The 23,528-nt window shown below is 39.6% G+C and overlaps 1 long non-coding RNA gene across 11 annotated transcripts in view; it reads right to left on the reverse strand.

Moving 5' to 3' along the window:
• The window catches only part of LOC117200029 (uncharacterized), a 163,732-nt gene that overhangs the window by 86,712 nt on the left and 53,492 nt on the right, over positions 1–23,528 (reverse strand). The window contains exons 6-7 of one of the 11 annotated variants that reach the window (XR_007476964.1): positions 6,070–22,897; positions 3–4,759 (exon numbers count right to left, since the gene is read on the reverse strand). The exons of 6 other annotated variants lie outside the window; for them this stretch is intronic. This is a non-coding gene — a long non-coding RNA (uncharacterized LOC117200029). Of the gene's footprint in view, positions 1–2; positions 22,898–23,528 lie in introns of those variants that run through there. 4 more of the 11 variants (XR_007476966.1, XR_004481447.2, XR_007476963.1 and 1 more) reach the window with 4 other exon arrangements.

Consider the following 23,528-nt stretch of genomic DNA (forward strand, 5'->3'; position numbering starts at 1 on the left):
AGAATTTCAAGGTGTATATGATTAAATAGGAAAAAATAAAATTCTCTGTAATTCTCATATCTATCACATTGATGTTGATGAGGAAGATTCACGAATTTCTCTACGGCAGAAAAATCAAAGTCAGAATTAAAACACACACAACAGGCTTCCATATGCCCTGCTTCGTGGCAGGCCTTTCCCAGTGCGCCGTGTGCACCTGCATGTATATTAACCAGACCTCCTCAAGGCGGGAGGGTGTAAGCAACCTTGAGAAAAATGGTCCCTGTCTTCTCCTTAGGGAACTGTTGACTGAACCCACCCGCCTTGGCCAGGCATGACCTGTCTCGTGATAAGAGGTCCCGATAGGGAACACGGTGCTGCCTCTGAAAACTGAGAGAATTTGGGAGGGCCTGAAAGGAGGGAGGACACGCCAGCCGGTAGTATGCCTTGTAAAACTCACCCAGAAGAATCCAGGAGGGGCCAAAAGGAGGAGGGAGGAGATGATATGTCCTGCCAACCGCCCAGAAGCCCTCACGCTGGAATCCATTTTGGCTGAGAGATGTGCGTGCCACCCAAAAGGACCATGAGTCAGACCAAATACGGGCCAAGGAAGACGATGGGCCAGAGACAACCTGGAAACTAACCCCATTACCATAAAACTTGAGACTGCAAGCCACATGACAGAGCAGTTCTCCTGGGGTCCCTTACCCTGCTGCTCTCCTCCCGGGTGCCCCTTCCCAATAAAGTCTTTTGCTTTGTCAGCGAGTGTGTCTCCTAGGACAATTCATTTCTGAGTGTTAGACAAGAGCCCACTCTCAGGCCCTGGAAGGGGTCTCTCTTCATGCAACATTCTGACACCACCATTGTAATTTTAAGATTATTGTTTCTTTCTCATCCTATACAAGGGGTTGCATTGGCCGAAAATCTCGCTCTATATGTGCATACCTGAACAAAACATCTCTGATGAAGTTTACGTGTAATGTTAACCTGTCAATCTGATACATAATTCTTTGTCTCAAAAATGTATAAAATTGCATTTCGAACTCTTGACCAATGGAACAGTCCTCAGAGCTTCTGAGAGTCTGCCTCCCAGGTTATAATCCTTAGCTCGGCTCAAATAAAATTCTCTTTTTTTGTTCTTCTTAACTTGATTGTTAATTGAATTTTCATCAACAATACATAACGCATATTACATAAGCATAAAAAGTGGCTAACTTTAAATGAAAACTTAATGTAAGCCATGTGTACAGAGCGTCTTATGTGTTATTGCATTGACTATTCCCAACACCTTGATAAGGTAGGTATATTGCTATCAAATGAGGAAACAGAGCATCAGCTAGTGAATGATAGAGTCAGAACTTAAGACCCCCAGACTTCAAAGCCCAAGCTCTTAATGAGTCCTCTTCCTATATGTGCTACTAGATATAAATACATAGGAGAACACATCTGTAATGTTGTATTTACCAGTTGTTTACACTGTTCTGTGGAGGAGAGAGATTACAGACAAGTTCACATTCTAAATCAACATTTCTGTAATACTTGAATATTTACCACATGTGTTATTTACTTAATCAGAAAAAGTGAACTTTTAAAAATCAGCTGCATCTTTGCCTCTTGCTGTTACCCCAAAACTGGGTTCACGTCTTGGTGGGTGTTGAGCCAGTAGACACAAGCAAGCCAAAGACTCAGAGAAGGAAGGATTTGTTATTACTTGCAGCAAGTAAGGAGAACCCCGGGGATCTTTCCCAAAGCAGTGTCTCCCTGGGCTGCAAAACTGGGGAAGTTTTAAGCTAAGGGTACATGCATATTCATGCAGGGGCTTCAGCAGAGGAGGATTCTGCATAGAATTGGGGCAAAGGTCAACAGAGTCCAAGCTTTAGTTGCTTGAAGTCAGGAGGGTCAATATCACCATTCCATTCCCACTTGGGTGGGAGCCTTAGTTCCTGCAGAACTCAAAGGTATATTACTACATATATCCCTTAAGGGGAAACTAGGACTCCGCTTTACCACTGCACTATTATTTGACGGCCTTTTCTCCATTCCTGCATTCCTTTGTTCCCTTAAGATCATTAATTACTGACACCTGTTCAAGGGCAAGCATTGCAGCCAGGCTTAGATCACAAAATGCTTTAGGCCAAAATGGCTTCTCTTATGTCAAGAAAGCCATTCCTGGTTCTCTTTCTCCTGGCACCCCCTAACTTATCTGCTTACAATGCCAGACAGGAAAAGCAGAGATATTTACTTTGCTGGGGAGGATGAAATTTTCCTCTACCTTTCTAGGTTCTTCTGACTGGTCTAAGAAATTAAACTGATATGAGACAAATTGGAGAAAAATCAAACAAAAGTTTAATAACATGTATACATGGTAAATACCCAGGAAAATTGAGTAACTCACTAGAATGGCCAAAGCCCTCACTTTCAATAGCATCTTCAGCTAAGACAAAAGAGGATGTCGGGTAAAGAAAGTCAGTTATGGGAAGTTCCAGAAAAGTCACAGTAAACAAGGGTGATTGTGGTGCAGATTTAAGTCATTGCCTTCTCTTTTCATAAGAGTTTCTACAGATGTGACCCTTCTCCTCTTGCTGGTATAGAGAGGGAGGCACCCTTACAAATGGAGATTTCCTTTACAAACGTAAATGTTTCTTACAAAAGGGCAACTCCTACTTTGTTCTCAGAGCGCTTCCCATGTCTGCCGTCTCTCAGAAAATAACCAGCTTAAAATAATTAATATGCCAAAGAGACATGTTTTAGGGTGGCAAATTCAGTTCCCCTACAACTTAGTGAAATTAGCAGGATAAAAAGCAGTACTTGGCTCTATTAGATCAGCTACTGATAAATATATCTGTAGCATACACAGACACACATATATGACAGCAACAAATATTTAATATTATGAAAGGCAATACAACAGGCCCGACATGAAGTCACTTATACTAAGCCCCACATCACCAAACTGAAACTTAATTATAGTTTTAGCTCTCACAGAAATGGAATCTTACACCAGTTGATCAGGAGTCCCATGATCAGACTAGTAGGTAGCCTGCTTGATAGACACTTGTCATTCCCTATAAAGAAAGTAACTTTGCAATAACCAATCTGCTTTCTGCCTAGTGGAACGTCCTTGTTTCTGCTTCCTTCTGCCTATAAATTCTCTTTGGAACACTTTTCTCTCAGCTAGCTTGAGAGATGCCCAATTCATGAATTGCAGAATAAAACCAATAACATCTTTAAAATTTACTTAGTTGAATTCTGTTTTTTAATGATATGATCCTGAATGAGTTCCTAGCTACTGTAAAAGGCTTGTTTTCTGGTTTTGACATTGAAACCGAGCAGGATCCTATGGGGCTCCTGTGTGTGGAAGCCTTTCTGTGTCCCCCATTTCTTGTTTGTAGGGAATAGCCTTCAACCTCCATGACATTCCCTGAGTTCCAAAGGGCAGATTCAAACAGTTGATAATCAGGGAAGGGAGGGAATGCAGAAACAAGGGAGAAGCAGTCAATAAACAATAGTGCAGACTTGGGGCAAGGTCCTGGTTCCACCTCAAGGGATACACATAACAATATCTTTGAGGTCTTCTGCACAACTAAGACCCCCCAACAAATGGAAGATGAACTACTTGATGAAGCGTTCTTCATTCCAGAGAAAAGGCCATAGTTTGATAACCTCTAGAACCACACAAGCTTATCAGGAGATCATCTGAGGCTGGATTAAAGGAATGCAGGCCCTGCACACACCCTGATCCTTATCAACAACACTTCCCTTGAACCATTGCTATGAAACTCCTCATCAAATCCCCCCAGGTTGGGACACACAGTTTTTGAGGGGTTGAACCTGCTGTGTCCCCCTTTACCTGGCAAAGCAATAAAGCTATTCTTTTCTACTTCACCCAAAACTATCTTCAAGTTTTTTTTTTTTTTTTTTTTGCGGTACAGGAGCCTCTCACTGTTGCAGCCTCTCCTGTTGCAGAGCACAGGCTCTGGACACGCAGGCTCAGCGGCCATGGCTCACGGGCCCAGCCACTCCGCAGCATGTGGGATCTTCCTGGACCGGGGCACGAACCTGCGTCCCCTGCATCGACAGGTGGACTCTCAACCACTGCGCCACCAGGGAAGCCCTATCTTCAAGTTTTGATTCAGCACTAGTGCACAGAGGCTGAGTTTTCAGCATCAAAATTACATTAAAAAGGTACAGGAGTAAACTAGGGCCCCTCAGAATGGCAAAGGACAACATAAGGAGATCATGTTATATAAAGGTTTCTTGAGGAAAATAGAGAAAGGCTCAGGGAGAGGCAGAGTTTTTCTCCAAATATTGAAAGATATTTTTAATAAAAAAATTCTTTTAAAGGAACTAGATTTATTCTAGGACTCCACAAAGTTCAAAACTAGAAACACTGGCTAGATATTTCAGAAAGATATAACTAATTATCATCTTAGAAAAATTTTATTAAAATTTTGTAATTAAAAATACATTTAAAAATGTAAATCTGTTCAGTGGGATTCTTCATGATGAAATAAATAAATCAGTTTTCTCATTAGAAGAGTTGAGGATAACCATCTTGAGTTGGAGCAGGACCCTGTTGGGTCCTCCCAGGTACAAATCCTTTCTATGGCCCCTGTTTCTTGTTTGTAAGGAATAGGTTTCATTCAGCCTCCTTGACCTTCCCTGAGTTCCAAAGGGCTGATTCAAGCAGTTGCTCCTCAGGGAAGGGAGGGGATGCAGAGACAAGGGAGAAGCAGTCAAGAAACAATACTGCAGCCTTGGGACAGGGTCCTGGTTCATCCTCAAGGAATATACATAACAATATATTTGAGTTCTTCTGTAGGAACTAAGACTCCCAAGTAGATGGAGGATGGTAACATCAGGCTGAGCACAAGATTTCTGGAGCAGCACCCTGTTACCTCACCACCAACCAATCAGGGGAAAGTCTGCACACAGTAAAAAATAATGAAGACTCTCATCCTCCCCTCCTCCAGCCCCATGATTCTTCCTTTAAAATCTTTCATGGTCGAGCAGAATCTTCAGAGTTAGTTTTCGGAGATGAGTCCACCTTCTCCTCCTCTCCTCCTGAATAAACCAGGCTTTCCTTTCCAACCAACACTTGTCTCTCGAGTATTGGTTTTTGAGCAGTAAGTAGCCAAACCCAAGTTCCGTAACAATCTCTCTAGGATATTGCAAAATAAATTCTTCCACTGGGTGAAAAGAAGATTAATACTTCTAAAGTACCTACCAGCCCTATAATTCTATGAAAAGTTATGGCTTGGATCTCATTAGGTCCATCAGAAAGTTTCAATGATATGAGAACCAGTCCACTGCGACCCAGCATTTACCACCACAGCCATTCGTTTTCCCACCCAACCATGAAGTCAGTATATTGACTAGGAGAATCCTAAGGTTGGCTGGGTCCTGATAATATCTCATCTAGGGAACTCCTCACCACTCCCCACAAAAAGCATTTTTAGGGGATCAGACCAACTTCTCAGCTCATATAAACTGAGCACTAAAGATTCACTGAACATCTTATCTAAACCCCAGACTGAATCCAAAATCCATCTCTCCCAAGAAATTGAAACTCACATTATATCCTGAATTAAAGGAATTATTTCAAAATCAAAGCACACTGGGAGACAGAGAACCCAGTCCCACCAATTCTTACCTCCCTTACACTAAAATGTGATTAAAAAAAAATGTAGGCTGTCCCACTTTTAAAATGTTACTTAGGTATTGAAAATGACAGTGATGAGAGTGAAACGGTAATGTATTGGTGACTGATTTTTTTAAAGTTACTATTATCATTCAAACTACACTAATCAATGGCCCAGGCTAGTTTGACATTCTTCATTTCAAGAGGTTCTGAAAGTAGATGGAAATGACTATCTGTGTAAACCCTGGGCAAATGTTCCCTTACTAGGCTCTACTTCTTAGAGGGTCAGACATAAGGCAGTGTTAAGGTTCTTTTCCACAATTTCAGACTTGAAGGCCATTTGAGAATTTAAGTTAGAGGAATGAACAGGCTCTGTGACAACTATTTATTTCCTCAGAAATGTAAGTGCTGTCTTCCTTTTAGTATTTTTAAATATAAAACACACTCACCTTAGATCTTGGCACTGAGATCCAGCTTCCTCTTCCTGAGTAAAATTAGTTTTTCCTTCCCCAAAGAAAAGTTCCTTAGATGGCTTCAACAGGTAACTGGTTATATTTCAAAGGCTCTTTGGAGAATGTCTTTTGGTGACCAGTCTTTTGGTCTTTGTTTTTATTTTACTTTTGTGGTATTGAAGTCTAGGGACTTTCTTTGAAGGTACTGTTGATATTTTCTCAAATCTTCTTTAGCCATTTTTTAAACTTGACTGTATTCTTAAGACCCCACAAGTAAAACAAATTATGACTAATTAGATTAATTTGAAAGTGAAATATGGAACTGAAAATCTGTTTCCTAAACTAGCTCATTCTCAGTTTTGTTGCTGATGTTGCATTCCCATTAGTCAAGTGTACATCCTCAGCAAAGAGCCAGGAAGATTTCATGACCTGAAAAGTTGGCAGTTGGAGAATCTGAGGCTGCTTATAGATGAAGTTTATTCTGCTCTATTAGAGGCATATGGGATTTGGGGAAACTTCTAACTCAGGCCCATCAACCATTGACCATAGAGTCTTCCTGGTACATGGCAGAAGATTTGGAGAAGCACTGCATTTTCTCAAACTTTCTTTGTATCCCCCCATGACCTCCTGTTACCAGTAAGAATACTTCTTTTGCAGCTAGCACCCTATAGATTAAATGCTTATACCTTTTTTTTTTAACATCTTTATTGGGGTATAATTGCTTTACAATGGTGTGTTAGTTTCTGCTTTATAACAAAGTGAATCAGTTATACATATACATATGTTCCCATATCTCTTCCCTCTTAAATGCTTATACTTTTGAAAGAACATTGCTTTGTAGCTTTAAAAATATGTACTATTCAAAATTCCACTTCTGGGAATTTATCCTGAAGAAATACAGCACATGTGCACAAAAATGCTTTATAAGGATGATCATTAAAATACTGTATGTGAGTTAAAATTGGAATATAAAATGTACTAATACAGAGAGTTATTTGAATAAATTATAAAACGTAAAAATGGGGATTTCCCTGGCGGTCCAGTGGTTGGGACTCTGCACTTCCAATTCAGGGGGTGTGGGTTCCATCCCTGGTTGGGGAACTAAGATCCCACATGCCACGCGGTGTGGCCAAAAAACAAACAAACGTAACAATGACAGACTGCTATAGAGCTTAAAAAATTATCTAGACCTATAATTTATTGAACACAAAAGGCACATCATAATTCATTAAAAATAAGATTGTTTAAAAGTATAATCTTATTTCTTAAAATACATATTAATTTGCAGAACATAAAATCTGGGATTGAATTCACTAAAATGTCAGTAGTGATTACCTCTAAGTGGTAGAATTTCTGTTCATTTTTTTTTCCTGTGTTTTCCATTTTTAATAAAAAGTATATCTTTCAATCCAAGCTATTGCTTTGTTTTCAGAACAATATATGTTTGTGTGTATTTTACTGCACAAAGTAACTAAGGTGAAGGTCATTGTTGACTTTGAAAAGAGCAGTTGGTGGGATGATGAGTCTGAAAGGCTGTTTAGAATATGCTCATATACCTGTTACTGCTATTGGCTTTGAAATAATCTGCTAGAAGCTGGATGATGGGTATACAGGTGTTCATTTCACAATTCTCTGTTTATTTGTAAATTTTCCATAATAAAGAGTCAAACAAATTTTAAAAAGAGAAAAAAAGAGAGAAATTGGAGACAAATCATCAATCAAGTATAGGCAACTCTTTGTGGGTTTTTTTGGTTTTCTTTTTGTTTTGGGGGGTTTTTTTTGGTCATGCCACACCGCTTATGGGATCTTAGTTCCCTGACCAGGGATTGAGCCCGGGGCCCATGGCAGTGAAAGTATGGACCACCAGGGAATTCCCTAGGCAACTCTTTCAAAAATAAATGTGTTTTAAAGAAAAGGAGAGAAATAGGATGGTAGCTGGAGGGTATCTGAGATCCAGAGAGAATTTTTGAGATGGGAGAAAGTAAAGCATTTGCAAATGATCCAGGAAAGAGGGAAAAAAATCAATGTTAGAGAAGAGATTGGGGACCAGTTTCTGGAGGGATGAGTTTCAGTGGGTGAGGGAGGGAGAGGATTTACTATGCAGGTAGAATGGCAGGAAATAAGAGGGGGAAAGGTCCAGGCCAAGATGACAAAGACCTTAATGCCTCTAGAAAGAGACTGGATTTTACTCAGCAGATTACGGGGAATCTTCAAAGGATTTTACACAGGAGTGGCATGTTAAATTCGTGCTTTAGATAACAGCCATGTATCCAAGATGGGATTTAGTTTACAATGTGAATTGACCCCTTGTGGTTCAATATTTGGTATTTCTTATAGTGCACCAAAACCTGCAATGTTCAAGTGAATTATTTTGGAAGAAATTTATTTTTGGAAAGCTTTTAATGTCAAAAAATAAAGTTTGTCTCACAAAAGAGTATCAACATTTATTATGTCATTACCCAGTGGTGAATATTAGAAAGTGTCATCTTTTTCTTTGTAATTTAATGTACGAAAAATGGTATTTTATCACTGTTTTAAGTTGGATTTATTTAACTTCTAATGAAGGTAAACATTTCTGTATGGGTATTTGTTTTGTGTATTTCCTTTTCACTGAGTTGTCAGTAAACTTTATGGAGTCAAAGGTGAAGTTGTACAATGTGTTTTAATAGCTCAAGAAATCTCTTTAAGTAAAACAAGAAACTTTCTTGACTATTTCTATTATCAGCACAGAACTTCCTTCTCAATGAACATTAAGCTTTTAAATCCATGTAAAATGTTTAATTTTAACCATCTAGACATAGAGCATAAGGAGTTTGAAACCCAGTAACTATTAAAAAAACACATCCTCCCTTGCAGACAATGTAGTCAGATCCCCGGGAGACTGGTCCCACTGTACCATTACAAATTATCTCAGTGCAGACCTGCTGCTGGCTGTAGAAAGCTTTTATTTCTGCCAAATGTAAACACTGCTGGTAAGCTTTAATTTTTTTGAGGAGAAGACTATACAGACATCAACACAGTATTAAGCAAGAAGAGAAAGTAAGGAAAAATCTGGACCTAATTTGGGTTATGTGCAATTTAGGGATAAAGATTTCCGTGTCTTCAAAGTTACTGAAATCATTGGCTCCTATTAAATAGGTACGTAAATGTCCCACAAGTGTTGGGAGCAATAGGAAAGTACTATAGGATATTTGCTGCTGTAATGCAGGGGTGAGTAAACTATCCGTAAAGGGCCAGAGAGTAAATACTTTAAGCTTTGCAGGCCACATGGTCTCTGTTGCAATCACTCAGTTCTGATGTTGTATTGAGCAAGCAGCCATAGACATCACTTGAATGAGCATGGCTGTGTTCTGATAAAACTGTATGAATGAACAACTAAAATTTGGATTTCATATTATTTTCACGTCACGAAATACTATTCTTGTAATTTTTTCCATTTATTTAAAAATGTGAAAATCATTCTTTGCTCATAGATTGTACAAAACCAGGCATCAAGCCAGATTTGGTCCATGGTCTGCAGGGTGCCTACCTTTGCTATAACAGATTAATCATTTCTTTTTGAAATGAATCAGCATTTCTGAAGGACTCTAATGATAAACAGTCTTCTATTCCCCAAAGGAAGGTATTATCATAAATATTCTATAAATGACAAACTGTAAAGAGCAGATGACCACATGTACCTGAAAGTTGAAGGCAGTATTAAATTCAGCCATACAAACAACTCACAAGAATTCATTTATTAAAAAAACAAACAAAAAAAAAAACCCCAGAAAACTTGTCTACACATTCAAATGCTTCTCTTTAATTATATTGATGTATCTACTTGGCAGCAAGGTTGATGGTAATGGACAAAGCTCTGGGTTGGAGTTCACAGCTATGACCTGAGCTAACTGTGTAATTTGGGGCAAATCCCTTAAATTTTCTTGACTCTAGTTGCTTCACCTGTAACGCCATTAGACTAGATTATACCTAAACTTCTTGCCAGCTATGAGATTTATTAAGTCTATTGAGTCACAGCATAAAACATTTAACCTAGACCATACTCTTGGAATTTATAAGCCCTGAATAGATAGAACATTTTTAAACCATGTTTGTCTTTGTTCACCATTTGCTAACTCCAGGACCTAGACAAGTACCTAAAACACAGTAAGGACTTAATAAATGTGTTGAATACATTTGAAAAATATAAATTATCTCTTTATAAAATAATATATAAAAGGCAATTAAAATAAGTTAATCTATTCATCTAGCAAATATTTTTTCAATAACAACAGTGTGTCAGGCACTGAAATAAGACCACATACCAGTCTAGGAAGTTTCACATCCCGGTGGACCTAAAGACAGAATGCGGTTCGTGGTAAATCAATAAAACTTATTTACCTATGCCAATTTTGCCTTCGATTTCCTTTTATAACTTCAATAAACACTTAGTAGAAAGAGTGAAATCAGAAATACAGCACTGATTCTGTCTCTGATCCCTGTCTTTAGAAATGAATCAATATTATTTGCTATCATTTGTTCTCTCCCTGACATAGTCTCTTTTTCACAAAGACACAAACACACAAAAACACACATTCATGGTTTTTCCAATTCATGACCTCTTTTCGTCACCTCTGAAAAATATTGATATGCTTATCAATAAGTGAAGATTATTACGTAAATGAGGATGCCAGGTATTGTAAAAAGGTATAATGGACAAAAACAGAAGGGGTTAGCTCTAGATTAGGAAGACTATCGTTATCATGTAAACATAACAATAGATATTAAGAGACTAAGCTGGCCAGAGGGTAGCAATGATGCTGGGGGGGGTGGTCAGGGAAGCCGAGTGTACAAGGACTGCCAATGGTAAGGTGATTTCCTCTCTCTGTCCACTCACCATTGGCAGTATTGTTTGTTGGTTTGTTGTAAGGTGTTAAGTTTTGAGGTAATTTGCTATAAGTAGCTAATATACCTGCTGAATCAGAAACTCAAGGTGGGGCCCAGCAATCGGTATAAAACACAGGTGATTCTGATGCAGGTTAATGCTTGGCCACCTCTGGGCTGGGGAAATGTAGTGAGGTCCTGCCACAAGGTTGTGTTCTGGTTCCAATGACATGTAGTTTCCTGGGAGAGAGTGGGCAAGAGTGGTGACTTTAACCAGAGTTATTAGGACAAGTGTCATAGACCAAGTTACCTAAGGTACACAGGAAGTCCTAGTAAAGCAAGTGACATTTGAGCTAAAAATTAAACTTCAAGAAGGGGCTGGAGGAGAGAAGCGTGAGGTCCTCAAACACTTGGGCAAACTTGCACTTAGCACAAAGTCACATGTGAAGTCACAGCGACAGTGAACGGTACTGTGAGCTTACCATGCTCTCTATACCAGCCACTCACCAGTTTTAGGGTATCACCTCTTCAGAGAAGAGCAAAGGTCCTATTTTTCCTACACTCCCAAAAGCTTGTCCTGCTGTCAGCCAGAGACTAGGCATGAGAAGGTTGTACCATCCAAGGGAAGTTCTACCACAAGAAAAATGTAGGGACTGTTTGTAACACAACTCTGTCTCAGTTCTTAAATGTCCTTTATTCTGCTATCATGATCTTCTTAACTTTGTGGCATTATAATATCATTTATTTTATTAAATGAGTGTGATAGTGCTGGGGTTATGGGTTTGTTTGTCCTTACTAGCCTAGCTTAGCTCTTTGCTTCAGCAAATATTCAGTGAGTGTTCTAGTCAACTCAGGCGGCTGTAACAAAAATGCCATAGACAGAGTGACTTAAACAACAAACAAATATTTATTTCTCACAGTTCTGGAGACTCTAAGTCTAAGATCACGATGTCATCATAGTTGGGTTCTGGTGAGGACCTTCTCTGGTTTGCAGACAGCTGCCTTCTTGCTATGTCCTCACATGTCAGAGAGAGCAAGAGATCATCTGTCTTGTGTCTCTCCTTATAAGGACACTAATCCTATTTATGGGGATGCCACCCTCATGAACTAGTTACCTCCTAAAGGCCCCAACTCCTAATACCATCACATTGGGGATTAAGGATTCAACATATGAATTGAGGGGGACACAGATATTCAGTCCATAACAGTGAGATTCTGCTTTTTTGTCAGGTGCAGTGGTAAGCACTGCAGATACAACAGTGAACAAAAGTTTAAAAAAAAATCTCCCTCTCCTCACAGAGCTACATTCTAGTGGGCAAGACAGATAATAAATAAGTAAACTAACAACAAACCAATATTCAAGATGATTATTGATTGAGATGTGAATTATGAAGTATACAACATAGGTGACATGACTGTGTTGGTTGGTGGCACCAGGAAAAGCTTGTCTGAAGGAATGAAATTGAAACTAAAAAACTCATTCTGGATGAAACACAATACCTGGTACAGGAACACTAATAGTCAGTGGCTGTCCTGCTTCTTGGTCCCCTACTGTCATGAGGCTCAATAGTCAGTTATGTTGAAGCCATGTCTCAAAAGCACTAAGCTGTAGAGATGTGATTACATTTTGGCTTTAGGAAGATATATTTGTCAGCAGCAAAGAGATTGCACTGGAGTAAGTTTAGCATGGAAACAAATTAGGAAACTATTATTAGGAACCAAGAAATAGGTAATGAAGGCTTGAAGAAAGTCAGAGATTGTGGTGATTAGATACTTTGAGGCAGAATCAAGGCAAAGGCTTAATTAGAAAGGCAAAGCCAATAGGACTTTCCAGCTTGGATACAGGAATTGAGTATGTGAGTGTCAGGGTAATTCTGAGGTCTCTGACTCTTGTAGGGCAAGACTGTGATACCAATAACCAAAATAAAGCATTTAAGGACAATGCTGTTACGACTTGTTGACCACCTGCTGCACGTCAGGTTAAGTGCTTCATAAACATGAGCAGCTGTACAAACTTGGGGATACACAAATGCTGGGTTTACTCACGGAACTATGAAGGAAAATGTACCTTACTGCCTGGTGTAGACTCAATGCTTGTGTCCCCAGAATTCATGTGTTCAAACCCAATTCACAGTGTGAAGGTATTTGAGGTGGGGCCTGTGGGAGGTGATTAGGTCATGAGGGTGGAGCCCTCACAAGTGGGATTAGTTCCCTTATGAAAAAGAACACTGAAAGCTCCCTCACCCCTTCCACCGCATGAGGACACTGCGAGAAGATGGCTGTCTATGAAACAGGAAGTGAGTTCTCTCCAGACTTGGAATCTGCCAGAGCAGTGATCTTGGACTTCTCAGCCTTCATAACTGTGAGAAATAAATGGTTGTTGTTTAAGCCACCCAGTCTGTGGAATTTCTGTTGCAGCAGCTCAATCCACTATGACACTGCCTTTATGACCATGAGCAATTTTATTATGAAAAATAATATAAAATTCAAATACAAATTTCTAGGGCCCTCCCATGATCTTAGAAGAGACTCGTGCAAGTGAAGAAATGTGAAGCTTCAGCTTCATTAGCTTCCTGGTCAATCCTCCTTTGCACAGCACAGAAGTTAAGGAGTTTTAGTTGCCTGCAAGATAATGCTGTGTGGAGAGTTGACATGATGAGTCTGTATATTGAGAGAGATGGTCTTGGGAGTCATTGGTCATGGTTGAAACCTGGATAGAAGGTGAAATGTCCAAGTGAGAACATATAGAGTAAGGAGAAAACGGGGCCATGGGTGGAGCTCTGTCGTAATCCAAGGGTTTAGGAAAGAATTGATAAAGACACAGTATATTAGTTTTCTATTGCTGCTGTAACAAATTACCACAATCTTCCTGGCTTAAAATAACACACATCTATTCCTTATAGTTCTGCAGGTCAGAAGTCCAAAATCGGTTTTACTGGGTCACTGGGCTAGAGTTGAGATGAGGGCCAGTTTTTTTCGGAGGCTCTGAAGGGAGGCCGTTCCCCTGCCTCCTCAGCTTCTTGTACTCCTGAGCTTTCAGCCCCTTCCTCCATCACTCCAATTTCTGCTTGCACCATCACATTGCCTTCCCCCACTCTAACTCTGACTGCTGCCGAATCCTTCTGAAGAGGACCATTGGGACAACATCTGGCCTGTGGGTTAATCCAGTATAATATCCTATCTCAAGACCGAGCTAATCGCATCTACAAACTCTTTTTTTTCATAAAAGGTAACATTCACAGGTTCTGGTGATGAGGACACGAATGTATCTGGGGGCCATTACTCAGTCCACCATACATGGTCACAAAGGAAACTAAAATGGAGGGGGTAATAAAAAAGAATTTAAAAAAATGGTAAATGCAAGGAAAGAGGAAACTCAAGGATGTCTTAGTCAACTGTGTCTATTGACTGAGTTAAATAGAGACGTACATGGGAAAATACTGAGACAAAGGCACTAGATTTCTTAGTAAAGAGCTTTGCCAGGTTGGTTTCAAGCAGAAACTATATCTCAGCAGATTGAAGAGCAAACAAAGAGGAATACATAAAGTCAATAAGATAATTATTTCAAGAAGGGAAAGTGAAAGATTTGTTTAGGGAAGCAAGGGAACTCAGAGAAGATTTTTGCTTTATTTTAATTAAGAGTGAAAGAGACTTGAGCATGTTTATACCCTTAAGAAAGAAGCCAGTGGAGAAGAGAGCCATAGAGAGAGGACGCAGAGAAATCCATGGGTGCGTAGCTGTGGTACACCTAGCTGGTCATTGCTTTTTCAGTTAGTATTTCTGCTTCATTAATGAGAAAACAGCCTTGAATGGCTGAGTTAAGGAAAGAATGCGACATCAAGTATGATCATTCATACTGCAGTAAATAACTTGTGGACCGCACAGTCTTTAGTCTCCAAGATTATACTTTGGGATGCTTTCCTAAAAAAAATTAATCATGAATTAATATTTGCACTCCCATGATCATTGCAGCGCTATTCATAGTAGCCAATATGAGGCAACAACCTAAATCTTCATGATGGTGAATAAATAAATAAAACGTGGCCTACACATAAAATGAAATATTTTCAGCCTTTAAAAAGAAGGAAATTCTGCCATTTGTGACAACATGGATAAACCCTGAGGACACCATGCTAAATGACATAAGTCAGTCACAGTAGGACAAATAACTGCATGATTCCACTTATCTGAGGTATCTAAAATAGTCACAAAGTCTGCTCATGGGAGCAAAGACTAGAATTGTGGTTGCCAAGTGCTGGGAGGAGGGGAAAATAGGGATTTGCTACTTAGCAGGTACAACGTTTTACTTATACAAGGTGAATAAACTCTAGAGATGCTATACAACATTACGCCCATACCCAGCAATGCTGTACTGTACACTTAAACATCAGTTAAGAGGGTAGATTGCATGTGAAGTGTACTTAACACAATAAAAATGTTTAATTCATCATGCCAAATATTCACTGCATTTTACTGCACATACTGCATTAAAATTTTATTACATAACTAAAAATACGTTTTTGTGGGAAAAGTTCTAAAGTACATATAAAAACAAGGAGGAAAATCTACTGTTACCATTTAAAGATCAAATGTTGTTAAAATTTATATATACCATATATATATACCGTACGCCTTGTATGTACTTCTTTTTTTCATCAACATGGGATTATACTCTACAGTAACCGGATTGTTTCGATTTGCAATGTTTTATAAACATTAAAAAAAATAAATCTAGACCTGTTAATGGCAGCCTAACATACTGCTGTATTGCTGAGCCATAACTTATTTAACCAGTCCTTTACTCATTGGGCATTTAGTTTTGATTTTTTAATACATACTCAGTGTTGGATTAATATTTTTGTATAAACATCATTACACACTTGTCCTGTTTCCTTAGACGAGGTCCTAGACAGGAATCACTGAGTCAAATGTTATGCACTGAGTCAAATGTTAAGGCAACTGATGCATACATATTGTCAAATTGTCCCCCAGAAAGGGGATTCATGTGGTTTCTATTAACACACCAGCTGCGAATGTCCACCCTTAGGGGTATCAGATCTCATGCAGCATTTACAAATAGAGCAGGGTCTAGACAGGGATGGTCTTAGTGTGAATCTTAATCTAATACTTACTAATATTTTCCCCACTGTAGTCTTGGGCAAGGAATTTAACCTCTGCAGGTTCAGTTTCCTCTTCAGCAAAATAGAAAGAATAATAGTTTCTCTATCATAGGACTTTTGCCAGAGTTAAATGTGAAAAGAGAGGGAAAATACTTGAATGATGCCCGACTCAGAGTAACTGCCTGATAGCTATTATAAGTCTTCTTATCTGCTTTAAACTATACTTTTATTGATAGTGAGATCGCTATGCAATTATATGCAATTATATAAATAGTGTCCATTTTTGCTTTTCCTTTTGTGACGACTTCATTTCCTTTGCCTGTTTTTTACTGGACTGTTCATATTTGTTCTCATTGATTCAAAGTGATTTATAATTTAATGATAATAATCCTATATATGACATATATTTAACAAATATTTCCCAAGTTTGTCAGCTGAGTCTTAACTTAGCATTTTGTGATTATCAACAGAAGGGTTTTTTCAACTTTTTGTTATGAAAATTTACAAACACACAGAAACGTTGGAAGAACAATATATGAACATTTACCAAACAATCAGGTTCAACAATATTATCTTAACAATGTGCCACATCTGCTTTATCTATCACTTCACATTTTTGCTAAAACGTTTCAAATTACGTTGCAGACAGCATACCACTCCACATCTACGTGCTTTAGCAGATACCTCCTAAGAATTGAGACGTTCTCGTACATCTACACCAACATCATCATCACTTCAAACTTCACGTACACCTAGTTTAGAAAAGTTTTTAGCTGTCTCATTAAAATTCTAAAAATAAGTAAATAAATAAGGCTGTTAGTCTTCAGAATCAAAGGAGATCTTTCAGTGACTCAGTTCTTCATTCCTGTAAAATTTCTAGCAAGCCTAGAAGAAATTATAGATATCACAAGTAAAAACCACAAGATTTTACTTTTTTTGCACCACAGGTGCAGGGAAGAACAGGAGAACAGAGAATTCTCCCCAGGCTGTGAGCAGCCCAAGTCACCCTTGATCACCCCACTCTCTCTCTTTTCTAAATATTCCTCATAAAGTAATTCAAATGGGCCCAACAGCTCAACAAAAGAATGAGGGAATTCCTGGGAATGAGGGCCTAAAAGGCGGCTGGGGCACTTGTTAGCCTCATATAAACCTGAGTAAACAGACTGAATAACAGCTTGGTATATTTAGTTGAACCCTCCTTGAATCAGCCGGACATGCGAGTCATTCGTCTTCCGATTACCTGCCGTCTCCCAGGCACAAAGGTGTCTGCGTCAAACATTCACCCACAGAGCAGCCCTTCTTTCAACACGTCTTGGTGCAGTAAAAAAAAAAAGAAGGCTGATGTTCCCAGAGTTTTGCAACCACATATGCAATAAAGACAAATTTGTGTTTTCTTCCCAACCATTTATGCCTACTCAATAATTCTACCAGAAGAGGAAAATGTTGTCATTGAAATCTAAACCTAACAGTGCAAAATAGAGATGATAAAATGTGTGCTCGTTTGAAGTCTCTCACTAATGGGACTATTGAAGTTTGGGAGGAATTCAAATATTTTACTTTTAACTATGACTTAGAGGCTGGCAGTCATTAAAGCCTGCAGAACTCAGCACCTGCTCAGTGATACTTAATGAAAAGCAGAAGCATCTCTCTTTTGCCATGAATTCAAACAATTTTAAATTATAACCAGTAATGGGCCTGAAACCCATTATGAAAAGTGTGGGCTTTTTGTGCCCTGGAATCTATATCATCAGCAACTCCTTGGAACCAAGAACTTTGGCCGTATCAGCAGAGAGGGAAGCAGGCGTCCACAGTCACCCTGCATCTAACCAGGCATCCACGAGGGCCCGATCCAGCCAGCCCAGCACCCAAACTACCGTGGGAGGTGTCGGTGGGTTTCCTTCTGTACCCAGCCACGCTCCTTCCTGACATTTAAAGTTCAAATTCTAGTCCAACATACAGATGCTTTTTCCACATCTTTTTAAAATTTTATTTATTTATTTATTTTTTTGCGGTACGCGGGCCTCTCACTGTTGCGGCCTCTCCCGTTGCGGAGCACAGGCTCCGGACGCGCGGGCTCAGCGGCCATGGCTCACGGGCCCAGCCGCCCCGCGGCATGTGGGATCTTCCCGGACCGGGGCACGAACCCGCGTCCCCTGCATCGGCAGGCCATCAACCACTGCGCCACCAGAGACGCCCCTCCACATCTTACTGACTCATAAAAAAAAATGCACAAATAATAATAGTACTAGCTAATATTTATTTTTTTTTGAGTTTATGGGCTCCCGTTGTGTAAACTGTTTTAACTGCATGACATGCAATAAACACACGACCGAGCTCTGTTAATCTATCTTCTCATTTTTCAGTATTTCACAGTGATTCTTTAAGAGACTACGGATAAGTAGTATTTCACAGTGATTCTTTAAGAGACTACGGATAAGTAGTAAACCCATTTAACAGGTAATGAAAGTGGGGCTTAAAGCAATTTCATGACTCTCTCAAGGTCATACAGGGAAAGGATCCTAGGTCTCATCCTGTACGTGACAGGATTGAGACTGTGACCGAAATTCTCTGTTAATCTGGTGCTTGTGCTGCCATGCTCTTTAGGTTTGGCTCACGTTAGTTCTTACTCTGCATAGGTGGCAAGGCTCTGGGTATATCTACCCTGGGCGCCATCCACCCCCAGGGAAGGCAATCTGGAAGAGAACGGCTGGAGGAAATGTAGGAACTGAGACGTTATTTGCTGTGGTCGAGAGTCAGATCCCCGCCCAATGGAGAAGAGAGTCAACGCCCCTGGCCACGGGAAGAAGCAAGAACACCCGGGTGACTCAGGGGAGTAGAGGACTGAGGAAATCTGCAAGCTGCGCTGCTGAGTTCCAAGGAGATGTCACCGCATTTCTGGAGGAGGACTGAGGCAGAGCTCTGGAAAGATGATCCTTAATAGTATTAATAGTAAGATTGTTAAGAGCCCTGGAATCATGAAAAGCTTCACATTACCCAGTTCAGTGTGTGATGCTATGTCCCCCTAGGTCCTGCCACCAGATTAAAAAATGCCTCTGTTTTGCTCGTTCCTCTGGTTGTCAAATCTTCTGTTCCTCCTCACAACTGCACACCACGACAGGCGACACAGGCAGCAGCGCTGAGGTTAATGGGCCATGTCATCAGGAATAAAGGGACTGTATGTCCTGTAGGTCCCACTCACACTATGAGCCACTGCTGTCTCAACTTGACTGTCATTTAAAATGTCATCAGTAGTAAAAGCTAGCATCTTGCTCACCAGGCCCTGCACTGAGTGCTTGCTCTGCATTCTCATTTATGCCTCACTCCTTTCCTATTAGACTTGATCTCTGCTTACCGAGAAGAAACTTCAGAGCACACAGTCAATGTGTGGTGGAGCTAAGTTTTGCACGCAATCTTTCTGAGGCCAGATTATAGAGCTCTTTACTGTATTATACTGTCTTTATTGACGTAAATTGGTATATCTAAAAATTAAAATAAATGAAAAGAGAGAGAGGAATAGAAAAGAAAGAAATGCATAAATGCATGAGGGGATGTTATCTGCATTCTTTTGTAAAGGCAAATTCCATTCCCATGTGAAATATGCAGATGATGTTTCCTGCCACATATACAAAATGTCACTGTAAATGACATCAATAAAACATTTTCTACACTCCATGCATGTACGGCCTGCAGTTGGGTGAATGACGTATCCAGCTGGGTCTGCTGACCCAGCTTGTCTGGAGGAGGTGATGACTCCTTAGTGCTCTCCCCTGACTTGATTTCCACTGGAAAATAGGTATCTGCCCTTCCCGCTGCAACTTACAATGTCCTACTGCGTCTCGATTTAGTAACAAGCATCAAAATCAGTAACACAAAGAAGGAATGAAAGGTACAGGCATCAGTCTCTTGGGGGACATTATAATATATATTACTATCCACATTCCAAAGCTGAGAAGTGATGCTTTTCAAAGAGTGTTTATGGGTAAGTCTTCCCTGACGAGGACGATTTGAAGTCAGAGAGCGTGAGAAGGAATTACTGCCTGAAAAAAGCAAAGATTATTTGTTTCTATTCCCTAGTTTGACCACTGCTATTGGGTTACTAGGTACTTCTAGACTGACAGTTATAGCCCATTTAATCAGATGGAAACGTTTAGAAATAAAAGCATAGACAGATGGCTAAATGTTTGGATTATTCTAAATCATGACATGCTAATGTCTTTAAAACTTGACCTTCTTCAAAGTACCTGATGCCAAAATACTGCAGGCAGCCTTAATAGGAGAGCTATAAAGTTATCTGTTGTTTTTTAAAGTTAATGTTTGTTGACTATTTTGTGACAATAGCCACATCTATTTCAAAATGCTTTACTCAATACACTTACTGGAAGACCCTTTTAAAAGAGAAATTATAGATCTATATGTTTAAGTACAACCCATGAAAACACTGAAAGAGTAAGGACGTCAATATGAAAACACTTTGCAAGGTAGATCTTTGTCTGAAACGTAACGTTAACATTCCCCAGGGTGAGGAGCTACCTGGGGAGATTTTAAAAAAAAGCCTGGGCTTCCCTGGTGGCGCAGTGGTTGAGAGTCCGCCTGCCGATGCAGGGGACACGGGTTCGAGCTCTGGTCTGGGAAGATCCCACATGCCACGGAGCAACGGGGCCCATGAGCCACAACTACTGAGCCTGCGCATCCGGAGCCTGTGCTCCGCAACAAGAGAGGCCGCGCCGCGATAGTGAGAGGCCCGAGCACCGTGATGAAGAGGGGCCCCCGCTTGCCACAACTAGAGAAAGCCCTCGCACAGAAATGAAGACCCAACACAGCCAAAATAAATATAAAAAACAAAACAAAACAAAAAACCTTTCCTTCTGCATAAAAGTCTTGACTATACTTCCTCCCCTTCCCTTCAAATAATAGAAATAATATTGGCTCTTTTTCTTCTTGCATCTCTACAAATTCATGCTAGTCCTAAAAAATGATGAGCACCCTATACTTTTAGTTTTCTCTAAGTTACAAATTAATTTTCACATGTAAATTCCATAGAAGGAAATGTCTGAGAAGAGTGATGGTCAAAGATGAGGCAGTCAATTCAGTTAAGTCTGAATTTGTCCCTCACACACACACACACACACACAGTCACACACACACACACACTCTCACACACTGCCGAGGCATGCCTGACTTGTCCATCTCACTATAATCCACACATTTTGATAAGATCAGGATAAATCTCTTTTAATGGAGATGAAACTAACACCAACTACACGAAAAGGCACTTACATTTATCTTAGAATATGCTAGGACAAAGAAAAACAAAAACAGCAACTGAACCATGTATTAAGCCATTCTGGTAGACTCTTGTTCAATGAATTAAGGTTTAATTCACAACTTTATTTTTATTTATTTATTTATTTATTTATTTTGCGGTATGCGGGCCTCTCACTGTCGTGGCCTCTCCCGTTGCGGAGCACAGGCTCCGGACGCACAGGCTCAGCGGCCATGGCTCATGGGCCCAGCCACTCTGTGGCATGTGGGATCTTCCCGGACCGGGGCACGAACCCGTGTCCCCTGCATTGGCAGGCGGACTCTCAACCACTGCGCCACCAGGGAAGCCCCACAACTTTATTTTTTATACACAAATGAAAACCAGTGAGTAGTCCAAGCACCAACTTTAATGAGCTGGAAACCATGAACTGTTCTTTCCTAATTCTTTGACTATATATTCTACTCAAAACCTGGATTCTTTCCCAAAGGGACTCCATTAATTATGGGGAATCTTTTTTAAGTTTGTTCCTTTCCATTCCTAAGCTTTTGTTTCTCTCTCTAAAAATGCATAGGGCATATTATCCTAATTTGGAGGAATGCAATTTCATAGCAGAATATTTATTTTATAAATTATTCTGAGCTATCATTTAAAAAAAGTAAAACATCCAAAAATCAGGCACAATGTTTTTAAGGCTGTTTATTAAAGGACAGAAGTTAGTGAGACCAGCGCTCTCGTGTCTGACATGCTCTAAAGTACAAAACGATAGAACAAGTCAGTCATCAAATGTGGAGTGACATATTCATTAGAATGTGGGACAACGTGAGAATAAGAAGAATAGGGAAAATATTTTTAAAGAAAGGAAGGAATACTTCAAAATTTTAACAGTGACTGCCTCCAAATGTAGAATTATGAGTCATATTTTCTTCTTTCTCATATTTTTTCTACACTCAGCTTTATTAAATTTAGGGTGGGTACAGAAAGAGCTATGATTCAAAATCCCAAAATCAGAAAGGAAGAGGCTCAGATGTTTTTCATTGGGAGTCATAAGGTAAGTTGCTCTCAAACATCCTGTATTTGACGTTTCTGTTGGTACAGGCAGCTTCCATGGAGACTAAGACAGGCGGTTTTGCCAAGATGATAAAATAATAATTGAATTAAAATACTTGCTTGTGTTTAAACTCTAAGAATTCAGAGAAAGTAAAACTAAAATGTAAAGGCCTTTCCAACGTCCCTTCTGTAGTTCGTTATCTGAAAACCTGGACACAGTTTTTAAACCAAAGTGATTGATTCCTTCAGACCACAGTGTTTTAGTTTCTCAGGGCTTACAAAAATCCCTGAGATGGGTACTGTTAACCTAATTTGTAAAGCACATAGATTGAAGCTTCACACATTTGCATAAATTAAACCTACCAGTCATTAATCCAGAGGTGACTTCTGTCAGTTGGCGGTTGTTTTCTGACTCTCTGGACATAAAGGGAGGAGATGGCATGCTTGAATGCTTCCCTGGGTCCGGCATTTTGTAATCCCCCAGACAGTTCTTCAGCACACAATGAGTGAGCCCTGGGTTGTATTCTCTGTTCTGTGCAGACAGTGACAGAGTACTCTTGTGGGATTTCACCCTTACATTTGTCTGCAGGCCGCGCAAATTAGATGCTTTCACAAAGTAAGAAAAATAACTTCCCAACTACATTACAATATAAACATTTGCCCCTGAACTTAAAGTAGTTGAGTCATAAAAATGGTTTGTAGCCTGGGTGGTCAGAATACAGAAGCATATACAAGGAAGATGAAACTTATTCTGAAAAATATCATTTCCCAGTCTGGTAAAAGCCCTCAGAAATGTTAAATTATTATGAAATGTTGCAGAAACGTTAAATTATATTCTGCTTGTTCTTTGTCCTTTAACCTTTCTTTGCCTTATGATTATTAAAAATAAATTAGTTCCCTTATATGTATATATAATTTTTATTTATTTATTTATTTATTTATTTGTATTTTTTTACTTACAGTTAGTTTTTGAACTTATGAAGGTTAGTATTTATGAACACCAATGAAGGTATTATCATGCCACATTATAGCAAAAGTCAAGGAGTTTCCTGCAGTGACAACAAAATCTTTACATCCTCCTTCTCCACACCCATAATGCACCCTGGTGTTCTTGTGGGGAAGCTCGGGTGTTCACGTGTGATTGACAGGGTGAATACAGAGCA

The sequence above is a fragment of the Orcinus orca genome, chromosome 4 (assembly GCF_937001465.1).
Source record: "Orcinus orca chromosome 4, mOrcOrc1.1, whole genome shotgun sequence".
NCBI classification, from domain to species: domain Eukaryota; kingdom Metazoa; phylum Chordata; class Mammalia; order Artiodactyla; family Delphinidae; genus Orcinus; species Orcinus orca.